The 14,552-nt window shown below is 45.3% G+C and overlaps 1 protein-coding gene across 1 annotated transcript in view; it reads left to right on the top strand.

Annotated features, from left to right (window-relative positions):
- Positions 1-13,866: 13,866 nt before the first annotated feature.
- Positions 13,867-14,552, top strand: part of LOC119394339 (E3 ubiquitin-protein ligase TTC3) — a 167,003-nt gene continuing 166,317 nt past the window's right edge. The window contains exon 1 of the mRNA XM_049416060.1: positions 13,867-14,056. The gene's annotated coding sequence lies outside the window, so the exon portion shown is untranslated. The remainder of the gene's footprint in view (positions 14,057-14,552) is intronic.

Raw genomic sequence — 14,552 nt, 5'->3', positions numbered from 1 at the left:
CTTTTGTCACATACGCCTATAATACCGCCCCGCAGAGCACTACTGGTTTCTCGCCCTTTTTCTTATTGTACGGCAGGCACCCGTCGCACACAATCGACACAATCCTTCCATACAAGCCGGACCCGTCTGAGTGTGCGCCTATTTCTGCCACAGCAAGACTTGCTGAGGAGTGTCGGGAGCTTGCCAAGACATTTACTACGAATGACCAAGAGCGGCAGAAGAGCATTCGCGGTGACACCACCACTTCTGCGCCCACGTTCCTCCCTGGAGCACTCGTATGGCTCTCGGTCCCTACCACTGCACCTGGCCTCTCTTCAAAACTACTGCCGAAATACGACGGCCCCTACCGTGTCGTCGAACGCACGTCCCCGGTCAACTACGTGATCGAACCCCTTGAACCATCTTCGGACATGCGCCGTCGAGGGCGCGACATTGTCAACGTGGAGCGCCTGAAACCCTACCATGACCCGCTCATAGTGACAAGCAGTTAGGTCGCCAGGCGGCTCCCTTTTCGTACCCGGGGTAATTGTAGCGAAGCGTTGGAAGCCTGTAGTGGGTCGCCCTCTCGAGCGCTTACTAGTGGGTCGTCCTCTTCCGCTCTTCTCGGACAGCACGCTCCTCGCGCTCAGAGTCGGCACCCCGCCTTGACTGTCGCAGTCGTTTATCGTCGCCGAGTGCCCGCTAATAAACGTCTTTATACTGTTTTTATTCTTCGTTTACCAAGTAACTCTTCCTTTTAGTCAATTGTCTTCGTGGTTCTCTGCTTCAAGTTATATCGAATGCCTTTGCAGCCTCGTAACAAGAACTCACCGCAAGTATGCGACATTTATCCATATTAATAATTAGCCAATGATAACCTCACGCATGCCACTAGACATTGAACAGTACATGGAAAAAGTGACACGACGGATTTTATTATCTTGCATTTGTAATATGTTTTGTATATTTGATTATCTCTTTTGTGTGACGCGGCTAACGTCATTGTCGTGCTTGGAATTGCGCAGATATATAGAATCGGTGTTTGCAGATTGAAGCGCACAATTTACAGATCTATAAATGTATTGCCATTAAAGTTTTCTGCTCATGTGTGACACTCACACGCACACGCACTCACACACGTCCATCTGGATTCGGACCTCTCTTAAAAGGCCTAAGCCAGGAATTACTTTCGTGAGGGGTTTTGTGGGAGAGCAACAGTCATTTTGAAATATTCACGTACTCTCGCAGGTGAATATTGAAAAAAGAGTTTCGTAGTTTTACGTGCTAAGTTTCCTACATCATTTATTACATCGCTGTTGTACTTGTTATACTGAATGTTCTATCTGTTCTTCATCTCTTACTCATAACCTTACTATTTTTTCTTGTGCTTAAAAAAGTCGGCTGTCCTTGCTTGTTCCTTCACTAAATTCAAAATAGTTACATCAACAAAACTAAAGTAAGAAATTTGCATCCTCAGGTATAACTAGGCAAAAAAAAAAAAAAGAAAGACACCGCAACTCCTTAAAACGTAACCTACGAGCAGAAATTAAAGAATTCACTCCAATTCGTTTAATATTTTTTTTAATGCGTGTAATCTTTAGTTTCAAAATGTTTCTCGTATGTGCGAACCGGTGACGGGATAAAAGGAAAGAGTATATTGGCTCATCATTTCTGCAGAATGGGCAGAGCGGGGAGGGAGCCAGATTCGCCCTCTCAAGTTCAAGGAAGGGCGCTCGTCGATGTAAACTGGTGTGTATCTGTTCGTTCGTTTCGTGCGTCCTGCTTTATGTTTGAGCAGTGCGCTTCAAGTGTTGAGCTGTGACGCATTAGTTCGCGCTCGTCCTGTGCGCGTTCTTTTCGTGCGTCCTTTGGGCTCGAGCGACGCGCTGGCAATTTCGAGCTGCTTTCCGTTCTTCGCGTTCCATTACAATTTATTGCTATCGCATTCATTGCTTCGCCGTTGCGGCGAAACTGACTTTTTTTTCTTTCTCCTCCTCCTCCTCACTTGCCTTTCCCACCCACTGCTGCACTATGCCGGCTATGCTATGCTTTACCTTCTCCCATCCTCATTTGCACCCTCCTCACCCTCACCTCCCTTTCCCGCTCCCTTACTATGCTTACTCTACATAACTAACGTTGAAAGTTGGGCAAGTTGGTACGGGACCATCTTCTGAAAAACTGCGCAGCAGGACGGGACACGAAGAAAGAAAGAGGGGACAAACAAGCGCAGATTCACAACTGATTATATAAAAAAACGTATCACCTTTATAAAGCCGCAGCAAGGACGTTATGTCACTCAACGAAAAACAACGCAAAAAAGAAACCAACGTCAGTCAAGGATTTCAATCAAACAATCAATGCAGCGTAGTTACCTGTAGCACATGGAACGCAGATACGCGAATTCCTTGTCAGACAGACTGATAGAGACGGCTAATACACCCACCTCCCTTTCTCCTGATGTGAAAGTCTTGCGGCCTACGTATCTCCTTTGCATCGATACAACTGTCGAATCATTAAAGACGGGTTCGCAACCACACTCTCGGCAATGCGCGGGCAAATGTAAGCCCAGGGTATCGGAAACCGATCGTTCGTGTTTCCTTAGCCTCATATGCATGCATTGGTCGCTTGCGCCGATATAAGATTTCTCGCGCGTTAACGGGACCTGATACACTATGCCTACCTTGCATGACACATATTTGTTCTTATGTTGAACATGACACTCATTTCTCCGATCAGGGCTGGGCAGTATCGAAGATACATGTGTCTCAGATACTATCTTAGATACTCTATGGGTATCTTGTATCTGTATCGCGATACTTCTCGAAATAGGAGTATCTGTATCTGTATTTCCGATACATTCGATAATGTATCGTGTATCTTAAGATACAAGATACCTCTATCGCAACACAACCGTGCGAAACAATAATCGCTGGCCAAGCTCCGCTTCTCAAGCTGGTACTGGTGCCACTAAGCTCTCTGATTAAGTCATAGGGCAGTGACGCAATTTTATTTTTTCCGCCAGAGTGCTCCATTGAGGGCACAAGATGAGGAAGACAAGCGCGCGGACGTCTACGCCCAGCCCACGCACCTTTTGTTCGCTCGATTTCTTTTGCCAATACCGTGACACTTAGCCACTGTCCTGCGCCGCGTCTATCGCGCAAATTCTGATGTTGCTACAGTGTAGTTATTGAAGATTCTCTTGCGTCTTGCTCCGTAACAAAATGTGATGCGTGCAAGAATGGGGTCCTTTGCGTCGCGTGGATCTTACATCTTACGCCACGTAATGGGAGAGCTCCCATTACGTGGCGATTAGTAATGCGAAAAATATTTAAGAAAGCCTAAAACAGGAAAACAAATATAGGTAAAATAGAGAGGTGGTTCTGTATCAAACATTCACATTGAATGAGTACAGAAACATAATACAGACGGCGCCCTTAATAGCTATGAGCATGAAGTATCGTCAAATTACCTGTTAAGACAATAGAAAATTCAGTGCCTATGGAAATTGCCTGAAACGGCTCGTTGGGACGCTCATTAGTAAAACGGAGCATTCTGTAAAACAAAGTTTCTCGAATCCCTTTCCTAACATCTTTAAGATGGCTCCTAATTATTTCTATTATTATAATGCAAACTCAATTTCGCTACTTTTCTAAGCGGTAAGCAGGATGTTTTGTACTATTTACTCAAGGTACGCCCACATAACTATATATTTGTGTTTTCAAAATCGCCTTGGCAACGCAAATAGCGCAAATAGCGGTGGTGTCCTGCGACGCTTTGTGGAACTATACAATACGTCTGAGACGTTTCTGTGTTGCACATGTTCTCTCGTTGAAGAAAAATTGCTAAAAAGATTGCACGTTAGTGAGTATATCAACAAAGATTCCTTTACGCCAGCAGATAAGTAGAATATGAAAATTCATTGCAGTTTTACGTCATCTACGCATACACCAGGGGTCTCAACCTGAGCTTATAGCCAGCGGGCCGCAGTCGCGCAATTTAGTTGCAAAGGCCGGGTCAGTGAAGATGGTGGGAGAGAGTTTGAACAAAATGACGCTTGAAAGGAAGCATTTCCCATAACTCATATATAGGTCATTTCTGAAGGCTATTTGAGTCAGGATTTCAGAAACATCGATACCGATGTGCAGAACGACTGGTATCTGGACGCGGATTCTGAAATATAGAGTTTTTGTTCCACGGTTATGTTTCAGCTCATGGTGACCACATGCTCCTCACGAAAGGAATGCTTGAGACCAGTCATGCCTGTGCAGCTCACGAACATACTTATTTAGAAAATAAAAGCAAATGGTACGAAGACGGTCATGTGTGCGGGCCGGGCCGCTAGCGAAAGGTCTCAAAACCCTAGTATACACCATGCGCCCCTCCCCCCCCCCCCAAAAAAAAAAAAAAAAAAAAAATGTCGCTACGAGTGTTGTTGCTGCTGTACACCTGTCCCGATATACGCTATTGTGCAAACGGTCTTTTACGGACAAGGTATAAGTCCACACCGGTATTTGCGCCGTCGTGCGAAGGCTTCTTATTGAAGTTATTGTGATTATATGGCAACCCGCTAGATGGTCGGCAAGCTCAGCAGCGACTCCCATCAAAAGCACAAATGACAAGCAAGAACCGCTGTCAGCGAAGTGTACAAAGCGTTGTCTTGTGAAGAAGCTAAAGCAAACCCCAATAAGTTATTTTGGAAGGAAACTAATGTACTTTGAGCAAGAAGGGCAAATCTTTTGAGATACTAACGGACATTTCATTCAAGTGAAACAAAATAGGTCACAGTTAAAAAATTTTCAAGCAGAAATTTTCATGCATAGGCGTTTGCTGCTACATTACATGGATCTATAATAAGAAATTTGAGGATGTATCGAAGTATCTTAAGATACAATTGCCAAGTATCGTATCGGATACAATTTTTGCGGCAGTATCTTGTATCTGTATCTCCAATACTTCTTGCCTGAGTATCTTGTATCGTATCGCGATACAATTTCAAAGTATCTTTGCCCAGCCCTGAATTATTAAATCTCTGTATCACGCTGGCGGGTTCTTTCCTTTGGCTCACTCTACATGGTTATGCCATACATAGCTGTGTTTGCATGCGCGACACCATACGTTGCTATGCTCTACCTCACACTCGCTTCCCATTCCCGCCCCCTTTCTATGCGATACTGTACATGACTGCTATACATTAGTACGGTCCCTAGTAGGGACCGTACCATTAGAGCCGTGCACGGGCCGCATTTCTGAGCCCAGGCCCGTTGACTGCGTCGAAGGCCCGCCCGCGGGCCCGACGCCAGAGGGCTGCGAGCCCGCTCGGCCCGTCCCGACGTACAAAAAGAAGAGTCCGGGCCCGGCCCTGTCCAACCCGACATTATGAAGGTTCGCTGCGGAGACAATTAAGATATCGCTTTCCGATAATGCGGCGTGTTATTCAACCTATCAAAGTGAAACATAAGCAACCGACACATGGCAGTCACTATACACACAGATTACAAATTGCCGTGTAAAAGTAACTATCTGTCCAGTGATTCGGGCTTCAGGGAAGTGCGGATCTCCTGCATCACATATTCAGCCGAACTGAAGTTCCCTTCGCTGGTCGCACTGGTAGCCGGAATTGCCAATATCTTTTCGCAAGCATATAGCTAGCTTGGAATATTTAGACTGCTTTTCTTCCAGACGTTTAGTGCCTCATATGCAGGAGAGGAGGATGATTCCGTGGACAGATAATCACAAAGCTCATCCTGTGTGCTCATCGCTACGTGCTGGAAAACAATTCCGGCACAGCGTCCATATTTTTGGGCTTGATTCGGGCTTTGCACCTGGCCCGGCCCGGCCGATAAAAAACAAGGTAGCCCGAGCCCGGCTCGCGGGCCGGGCCGGGCTCGAGCTTTCAGGTTACCCGGAGCGCGTGCACAGCTCTACTATACATGACTACGCTATACTCGGTTTTGCCTGCGTGACGCCAAGCGACATGAGATGATAGCATACGACAGCCCGGGCCCCTAAATTGCTCCGCACTCAATACGGAGCTACGCTGCGTAGAGACGGTAGAATAGAGCGCGCTGCAAGTACAGTGTACTAGAATACTGTACTTCTAGTACACTGTACTGCAAGGTTCCCACACACCGCGAATCAGCCGCATGCTCCCCCTCTCCGCACTCCGAAGGCGAGGAGAGCATTCAGCTGCACCTTTTCGCACCCGGCTTCTCCGCTTTGGAGACCACTCTCCGTCGCGCTGCGAGCAATTTGAAAATGCGTACGCAAAAACCGCGTGCAAATCAACTGGCCCCAGCAGAACTTTCAATTTATAGCGTCGGTCTTGCTCTGCGGTTTTTCTGAAACTTCGTGATATTGAAATCGCGGATAAACATGCTTCGTTATATTGAGGTTCCAAATACATGTGACTCTATGGACATGAATTTGGAAAAAGGGAAATATTTCGTTATATCTAGAATTTCGTTATATTGAAGATCGTTATATCGAGGTTTAACTGCACTTCGCGCTGGTCTTATTTACAAAGTTGCCCTGAAACAGTTGAACATCTCTCCATGTCTAAGCAGGTGTCGCTGTGACAGTGAGCTGGAGAAAAAAAATAAGAAAGAATGGATGCTCTGATTGGGGATATTCATGCCAAATATTTCAGCGTGGCCAAGGACGTCAAAGGGTTAGGTGGAAAGAGAGAGATAATTAAAGTTTATTTCCTTGACCAGGGTACTCACGCCCGGAGGTGGGCGACAACATCAGTCCAGTAGCCGTGGGCTGATAGCGCGATGAAATCAATAAAATTACAGGCATAAAATGCAATCAGCTTGCGCAGGACAGGGTGGGTTGGTCATTATTGGGAGAGGCCTTCGTTATACCTTCGTCCTGCAGTGGTCATAAGATGGGATGATGATGACAATGATGATGATGACAGCGCGAAAGCTCGCAACTTGCCACTCAACTCTCTTGTACTGCTTCCTTTCTGGGCTTCCGTGCTGAGTCTTTCACACAGCGATATAGCCTCTCACACATCGCTGCAGAGGAATTTATTTGCGACTCAAACTGATTTAGTTGTTAAATTCATCGCTCACGTAATTGCTCGCTCATCGTCTTTCACAATTTCGCTGCTTAAGGTCGAGGTTAATCCCTGCGGAACGTAACGCATCTCCTAGCTGGTATATGCGCCACAGAAATTGTGCAAGCCCCTTTACCACCTCCGGTCCACTAAAAATGAAAAAGCTGCATATAAGAAAATTTATTTTTACAAAATTACGATGTCGCGTTCCAGAACTAAACTGTTATATGCATATCTGGTCTGGCTCCTTCCCCTCTTTGCTAGTTTTGCAACAAGGACGAAACAGTTGAACATTATTTTTTGTCGTGTAACCGATTCAATTCACTGAGGAAAAACATTCTCAAAGCGACGTTTAATGAAGTTAGATTGGATTTCATTACTTCTAGTATTCTATCCTTGGGAGCCTCCTCATTAGGCCATTGTCGCCGGGATGTCTGTTCCGCCATGCAAAAATTCTTAATTGAATCAGGGCGGTTCTGATTTAGAATTTTTAAATTAGCATTAATATTTTATTCTAACTATTCTATAGTTCATTAGTCATAGAATTCACGTGTGACCACTTTCATATGTAAATTACTCGTTTCTTGGCCAATCCCCCAGGGTGGGTGTGAGCCATTCATAAAGGCAATCATCATCATCATCAAGCCTGGCGGGCATGTGCCAAGCATCTCCTAGCGGGACGTGCCACAGGAATTGGGCAAGCCCCACTATTCACCTCAGGCCCACTACACGTTATGAATTTGAAATCTGACGCAGCTTCGATGACTTAACGTCGCAAAGACTGGTTAAACAGTGCAGATGATGCCACTATCGAGCAAACTCAAGCAATCAAATAGATGCCACCAGATCCGCTGTTTAACCAGTCTTCGCGACGTTAAGTCAGTGAAGCTGCTTAAAATTTTTTTTTCGTCTTAACTGTCCTACGAAAATGGTTGTTTATTAGTCAAAACAGAAAACCTACTCATTCTGATTCGCGTTCAGCTATTTACACTACAGATTTCTCATTTTCACGACTACATATCCGCGCTTTTCTTGACCGATCCCCACTGTGAAGTCTTCGTCACCGAGAACTATTTAGGAACGTTTCTTCCACGTATCTTTCCACTAAGGCGTGAATTAGTAGTAGGTAAACATTTATTGGCATCTATTTATAATTTACTTTGTGGTAATCCATCACGGTATAATCTTGGGTGTACACTTTTGATTGAAAAAGGTTAGTGTTTTGTGAAGCGCCCCTCTGTGGCTTCTGGACTGAGAAGAGCGCGTGGCGCGAGACATTCCAATCGGGGCGATCGCAACCACTCTGGGCGCATTCTTCAACAGCTGGACATTGTCTGAACAGGTAATGGTATCTTTCTTACTCTACTGATGCTGTTAACAGTGTCGTTCTTGGGAGGTCACATACTAAGGCGGGAACGAACGTCCCCCACGATTGGCGTCTAACTGGATGCGATTCTAAGATGGGCTGTTTGGTTATTGGCTTGACGGCGCTTATAACGAACGTCGTGTGCGTACTCTTTCCTTGTCCCGTCGTTATAATAAGCGTCGATTTAACCACGTTTCATCAAACCAGCTGAGACTTTTGGCTACTAGCATTCGTTGACGTGATGGGCTGATGGCTCCTTCTGTTGTAAGGCTGCTTTCTTGTGAACGTTCGTATTATCCGTGTCGTCGCGATAGATCTGGGCGTAAAATAATAATAATTGCTGGGGTTTAACGTCCCAAAACCACGATATGATTATGAGAGACGCTGCAGTGAAGGGCTCTGGAAATTTCGACCACAGGGTTCTTTAACGTGCACCTAAAACCAAGTACCAGGGTCTGAAGCATTTTCGCCTCCATCGAAAATGCGGCTGCCGCGACCGGGATTCGATCCCGCGACCTTCGGGTCAGCAGTCGAGCACCATAACCTAGACCCCAATGGGCGGGTTTGGTTTTACGTGCTGCGATTTTACAGCGAAAGCTGTTATGAGATCATTTCACCGGCCGTTTTTGGCGCCGTAGTTGTCCGCCGCCGCCGCCGCCGGTGTCCGTAACCAGTGTCGCTCGAAATAAGAAAAAAACGAAATAAGAAAAAAATTCCATGATGGAACTAGGTTCGAACCTGGGCCCTCTGCGTGGGAGCCCAGTATTCAACCTCTGAACCTCTTGCAAAAAGGTCCTATACAGGCTTCATGTCGGGAAGGAACCACATTAGCATATGCAATATAACGTGGTAGAAAAGTAAAATAAGCACCAAGCGTCGCACAACGCGAATTCTGTAACCAGGCGTCACAGAATGCTAATTGCGCAACGAGTAGGTTGTTGAATGCTTCCAACCCATTACAAAAGGCTCTGCCATAATTCTTCATCGTCATCAGGCACAGCATCAACAAAGTGCGCATAATGCCTTACATGCGTTTAGCAGGTACCACGGCTCTCCGTAGAATGACGAAAAATGGCACAGTGTCTGCTGCCCTAATTCTCAAAAATTACAATGATTTATAGCGCAGTGGGTTCCTCGCAAGTGCACTTGTATTGGTTGCCAAGGAAGCCCACAAGCGTATGATCCATTTCCTCGGGGTCTCAGTAAAATTACAATGATTTATAGCGTAGTAGGTTCCTCGCAAGTGCACTTGTATTGGTTGCCAAAGAAGCCCATAAGCGCATGATCCATTTACTTGGGGTCTCAGTAAAGTTCTTCGCCCCCCCCCCGTCTCTCTCCCACGTCAACGTATGTTACACAACATGATGGGAGAGGGAAATACCGGCCGGGCGTCACCCAATGCAAATTACATAACTGGTGGGCCGTTTAAAGCTTCCAACCCATTAAAAAGGGCTGAGCCATAATTCTTCATCGTCATCAGTCGTCGCGTCAACAAAGTGCACATAATGCCTTACAGACGTGTAGCTGGTGCCTCGCTTCTCCGGAGAATGACGAATAATGGCTTAGTAGGTGCTTCCCAACTTCACAAAAATTGTGATTTAATGCGTAGTGGGTACCGTTCTAGTGTACTTGTATTGTAGCCCCAAGAGAGCCTAACGGGCTCTAGAAACGCCGCTCTTCCAGCTTTCGCTGTGACTGTGCTGCGGTTTCAGTGCAGGCCTGGCGTTTTTTTCTGCGATTTCCAGCTGCCGCAGGCGTGGACCCTGTCCTCCAAAAAGTCACAAACACACACAAATTAACCCTTTGAGGGTTTTCGCCGTACATGTACGGCAGAAGCTTCCTGGTACCAAAGGGTTTTCGTCGTACATGTACGGCATAGAATTTATATTAAAAACGCGCGCCTTTTTCGATCATTTCTCTTGCTTGGCCTGTGCTGCCACACTTCGGGAATATGTGGAATTTCTTTCATGCGCCGATGTCTCTCCGTTGTTGTTTTTTTTTTTTTGCTTCCCAAAACGGCGCGCCGACTACATTTCTCTTGCTTGGAATGTGCTGCTACGCTTCGGGAATACATGGAATATTTTAATACGCCGATGCACCTCCGTGCGCCGATGTCTCTCCGTCTTTTTTTTTTTTCTTTTTTGCTTTCAAAGGGGCGCGGCGGCTTTCAATTGCGTATCAGAACGCGCGCACGCGGTCCGGCTGGTTCCGGTTTCGTCCTTCGGGTGATTTTCGCCCCGCAAAGCTGATGGCTGTTTGGTTTCTAATGTCTCAAAGGGTGACCGCTTGTTACTCTCTCGTTTATTGCTCCCCGGGCCGCGATTACATCTGTTTCCGTGCGGCGCTAAATTACACGAACGACGCCGCCGTGGTTGCGTTTCCTGTTTTAGGGCCTCGGAAAAACAAACTACGTCTTGTGGGCGATAAGACGAAGGATTACTGTAGCTTTGTCACTCGTTTTGCTTTCCGGATGGGCGCACAACCATAAGAGTTTTCTTCCGTGCGCTCACTGACGCAGTTCGCTTACGCTATGGAAGCGCGCGCCGGTTGCTCTGCTGCCGGTGAGTCGAGCAGTGATTCTTCCGATGCGGACTATTCCCAAAGTGCCGAATCAGAATCCGATTCATTGGATTTCAGTTTGTCAGACGAGGATTTTATGACGAGTTCAGACTCCGACGACGATCAAGGAGCGATATCTGAAAAGCGTGCGCGGCGAGCCATGCATGCTTCAAAGATTATCACACGCTGAAAAGTTTTTAGTGTTAGAGCACGAACATTTTTAACCGGAAAAGTACTCTGGTGCGCTTATTTTTTATGTCTATGAGCTATGTTTAATCCAATGCATAATTTTTATATATAAAAAACTGTTAAAGTTTTTTTTTAGGATTTTGCTTGATTTTACTACGAATAAACAATGTGTATGTAACAACAAAAATGATTTTTTTGTCACTTTACGGTCACGAAAAAAAATTTTAGACAATCTTTTTCTGAAATAGAATCGTCTGAAGAATTTATTTCAGCAATAAAAAAATTACACATTTTTGGACCGGATTTCGCGAAAAAATTCGACCCTGAAAGGGTTAAATAAACTTTCTAATTAGTGTAGACAGGCGGTCGTGTATGTATATACATATACAGGGTGTCGCAAATATCACGCAGCACGATTTAAAAAAAGGAACGTCGCTACGCGAAGCACTCCTGTATAGTGCATATTGTTCCCACTATATACTGTAGTATCCACGACTATTTTTTCAGTTAATGAGGTTTAGTTAATTATTCCTAATTGTGTTTATAACTCAACAAATACTCACCTAATCATTAAAATATCAATGAAGCATATGTAGGCATATTCAGTTGACATCTAACTGCGCTATTTTCAGCAACGTACTAATTTCGTGCTCGATTTTTTTTTTTTTTGCTAATAAAGACAGCCCGCGAAATATTAAAAATGACACGCGACTAGACTGCAGCGCGCATTAGGGAGCCTACATGACCGGCCGATCATGTAGGCTCCCTAGCGCGCATCAGGAAGCGGCGACCTCAAACAGGATCCCTGTGAGGTAGCAGACTGCGCTCACACCTTTTGCGGGTGGGAGCGTAGTCACGTGTTACTTTTCATATTTCGCGTGCTTTCTTTATCAGCCGGAAAAAATGAGCACGTAATTAGTACGTTGCTGAGAATATCGCAGTTAGATGTCATTTGAACATGCATATATACGCCTCATTGACATTTTAATGATTGGGTGAGTATTTGTCGAGTTTTAAACATAATTACATGTCTAATTAACCAAACTTCATTAACAATATGTACTAGGTGTGCTTCGCGTAACGGCGTTCCTCTTTTTTTTTTTTTTTATCTAGTGGCGGGATATTTGGGACGACCTGCATATAAGACCACCTCTCTCCATTAAATAGAAAGTTCATCGATTTCATTTCTTCAATTACGACAGTCTAGTCATGCTAAAGTGGATGCCGCCACAGAAAAACTAATTATGAAGGCAGCGAGGAAATATTCCATTTTCCTTATTTTTGAGGATTTTCGAACACATTTCTTGAGACACCTATCGTATAGGGTATACACTATAGATCGTGGTCTAACATTCGAAGATAATTAGCGTCCCCTGAAGCTGAATTCGCAGCCCCGATATGTGGTCTTATCTTGGAAGCCACTCAAAATCGAGCTACTGGATTCACTTTACGCTATTAGAGCCTCCAGTCAAGAATAAATCGGATAAAACTTGACCTTTCGCTTTTCGCTCTTGTGACTTTGCACTCCCGCATGTCCTTGCTCCATCAGTACATTAATGAAATTTTGAATGTCTATGTTGCAAATCACGACAGCTTGGTAATGACTTAAGTTTTACTCGTATCTATATGCAATGATTGATTTATCGCCATTGATACGAGCGATTAGATTAGGGATTTCCTTTCCTGATAGGACTTGAAAAACAGATTTAGGTACGCAGATTGCAGGTTGTCTAATTCTGTAATCTGTATGTCATGTTATGTTTGTATCGGTCTCCATGCATACATGCAATGCACGCGATATAATCCACCGTGGCGAGCTGGCACAGCGTCGCGTCGCCAAGTTTGTGGACGCGTGTTCGGTTCCTGGACACGACGGTCGCATTTCGATTGGATATATTTAGAGATTTTGGTGCAGGTTAAAGAACTCCTTTTAGGCATGCAATGCTTCGCGCGCGGATGCCGGTCTGCAAGGTATTTAAAAAAAAATAAATAGTATGGGTGTCCAAGGATTTAACCTCCTTCGGGTGACACACGGACAATGCGATCGAATTTCCCGCTCGCGAATGGCTAATTCACGAAAGCTGCGGAAAGGGGCTGGTAACCATCGTGAAATCCGATACAGATCAATCTCGATTGTAATCGGAATTGTTCTGTATGACAACGGAACGAGACCATGTACAGTCACCGTGACAGCGTCAAAAGTTTAGGGATCACGAGGCTCAACTCACTCAAAACACCTGCTGCTTCGGCAAGCAGCCTCCAATGTAGATTTCCGGCCCGTTCTAAAACGGGCTAGCGTGTACTGTGCAGTTCGACCGAATGCAGACGCAGATTGCTGGGATATTCAAAGCTTTCGAAGACCTAGAGGTCTCTAAACTTTTGGCGCTAACTGTACGGCGCTAGCTGTACGTTTTGGACGTTCTCTGTTAGTCTTTGTTAAGATGGCGCCATCCTGTGTCACCGCAGAAGCGCTTGTTCTATTCCTCTTTCCTCTCAAAAAGTTTTTCTTAAACTCTCCTGACCCTGACTTACACAGTCATACTTATTTAGTTTAGTAGATCCTTCAGTCGAGCTAATAATTTGGCAGATGTGTAGCTAAGTATGAAGCAGATATTCGTAAGTGCGCTAGGGGGCGGTTTTGCAGGGCGGGATACAATAGTCATCGACACCAAACAATTCCAGTTTCTTGACGTTTATTGTTCTATTGTTCCTTGCTGATGTTGTGTTTCTGTGTTTTTTTGTTTTTTCGCCGGGAAACGTTCCAAACTGCACATTAAGGCGCGTGTGTAGTGTCAGTGACAGTTAAGATAGCAATTCGCTTGTTCATCGCCTAATTAAGTTTTAGTTGTTTAAATCAGAGCTCCGCAACAAGGCAGTCTACTGAAGAGCGTTGATAAGCGGGGGTGAGTACAAAAGGTAATGCTGAAGTGGCATGGTATTGTTCGTTAGCGGGCGTTTTGGAATTGTTCGTGTAGAATTATGCGGTTTTCGTGGCATTGCTAATGCTGTCTAGCTTTGACACCTATTCGAGGAGCCAGAGGTGTCGCATTTGTTGTTGCGTGTCGAGAAGCAATTGCGTGGTTTCGTTTTTATTTGCATTTTCTGTCTACGTACGAACCGCGAAGGTGAGTCGGCTGACAGTAACCTTTACACCGTGGCATATGTGTATCCGTGCATATATGTCCCTTGCCGACTTCGGAACTTCTGAATAAGACGTATGTGTTCAAAAATTGCACGGTTTTGGGGACCGCTCGAACGCGGGCCCAACGTGAGGAGGCTGCGTTTCCCGTACCCGTAGAACTTGCGGCGTTCGTGAAACTGCGCACCGCTGCTTAATCGAGCGTAGGCATCTTTCATAGTCTGGCTTGTGAAACGCGAATTTGTGTCTGTTTCAAACGC

The sequence above is a fragment of the Rhipicephalus sanguineus genome, chromosome 5 (genome assembly GCF_013339695.2).
Source record: "Rhipicephalus sanguineus isolate Rsan-2018 chromosome 5, BIME_Rsan_1.4, whole genome shotgun sequence".
Lineage (NCBI taxonomy): Eukaryota > Metazoa > Arthropoda > Arachnida > Ixodida > Ixodidae > Rhipicephalus > Rhipicephalus sanguineus.
This window is presented reverse-complemented; position numbering and strand designations above follow the sequence as displayed.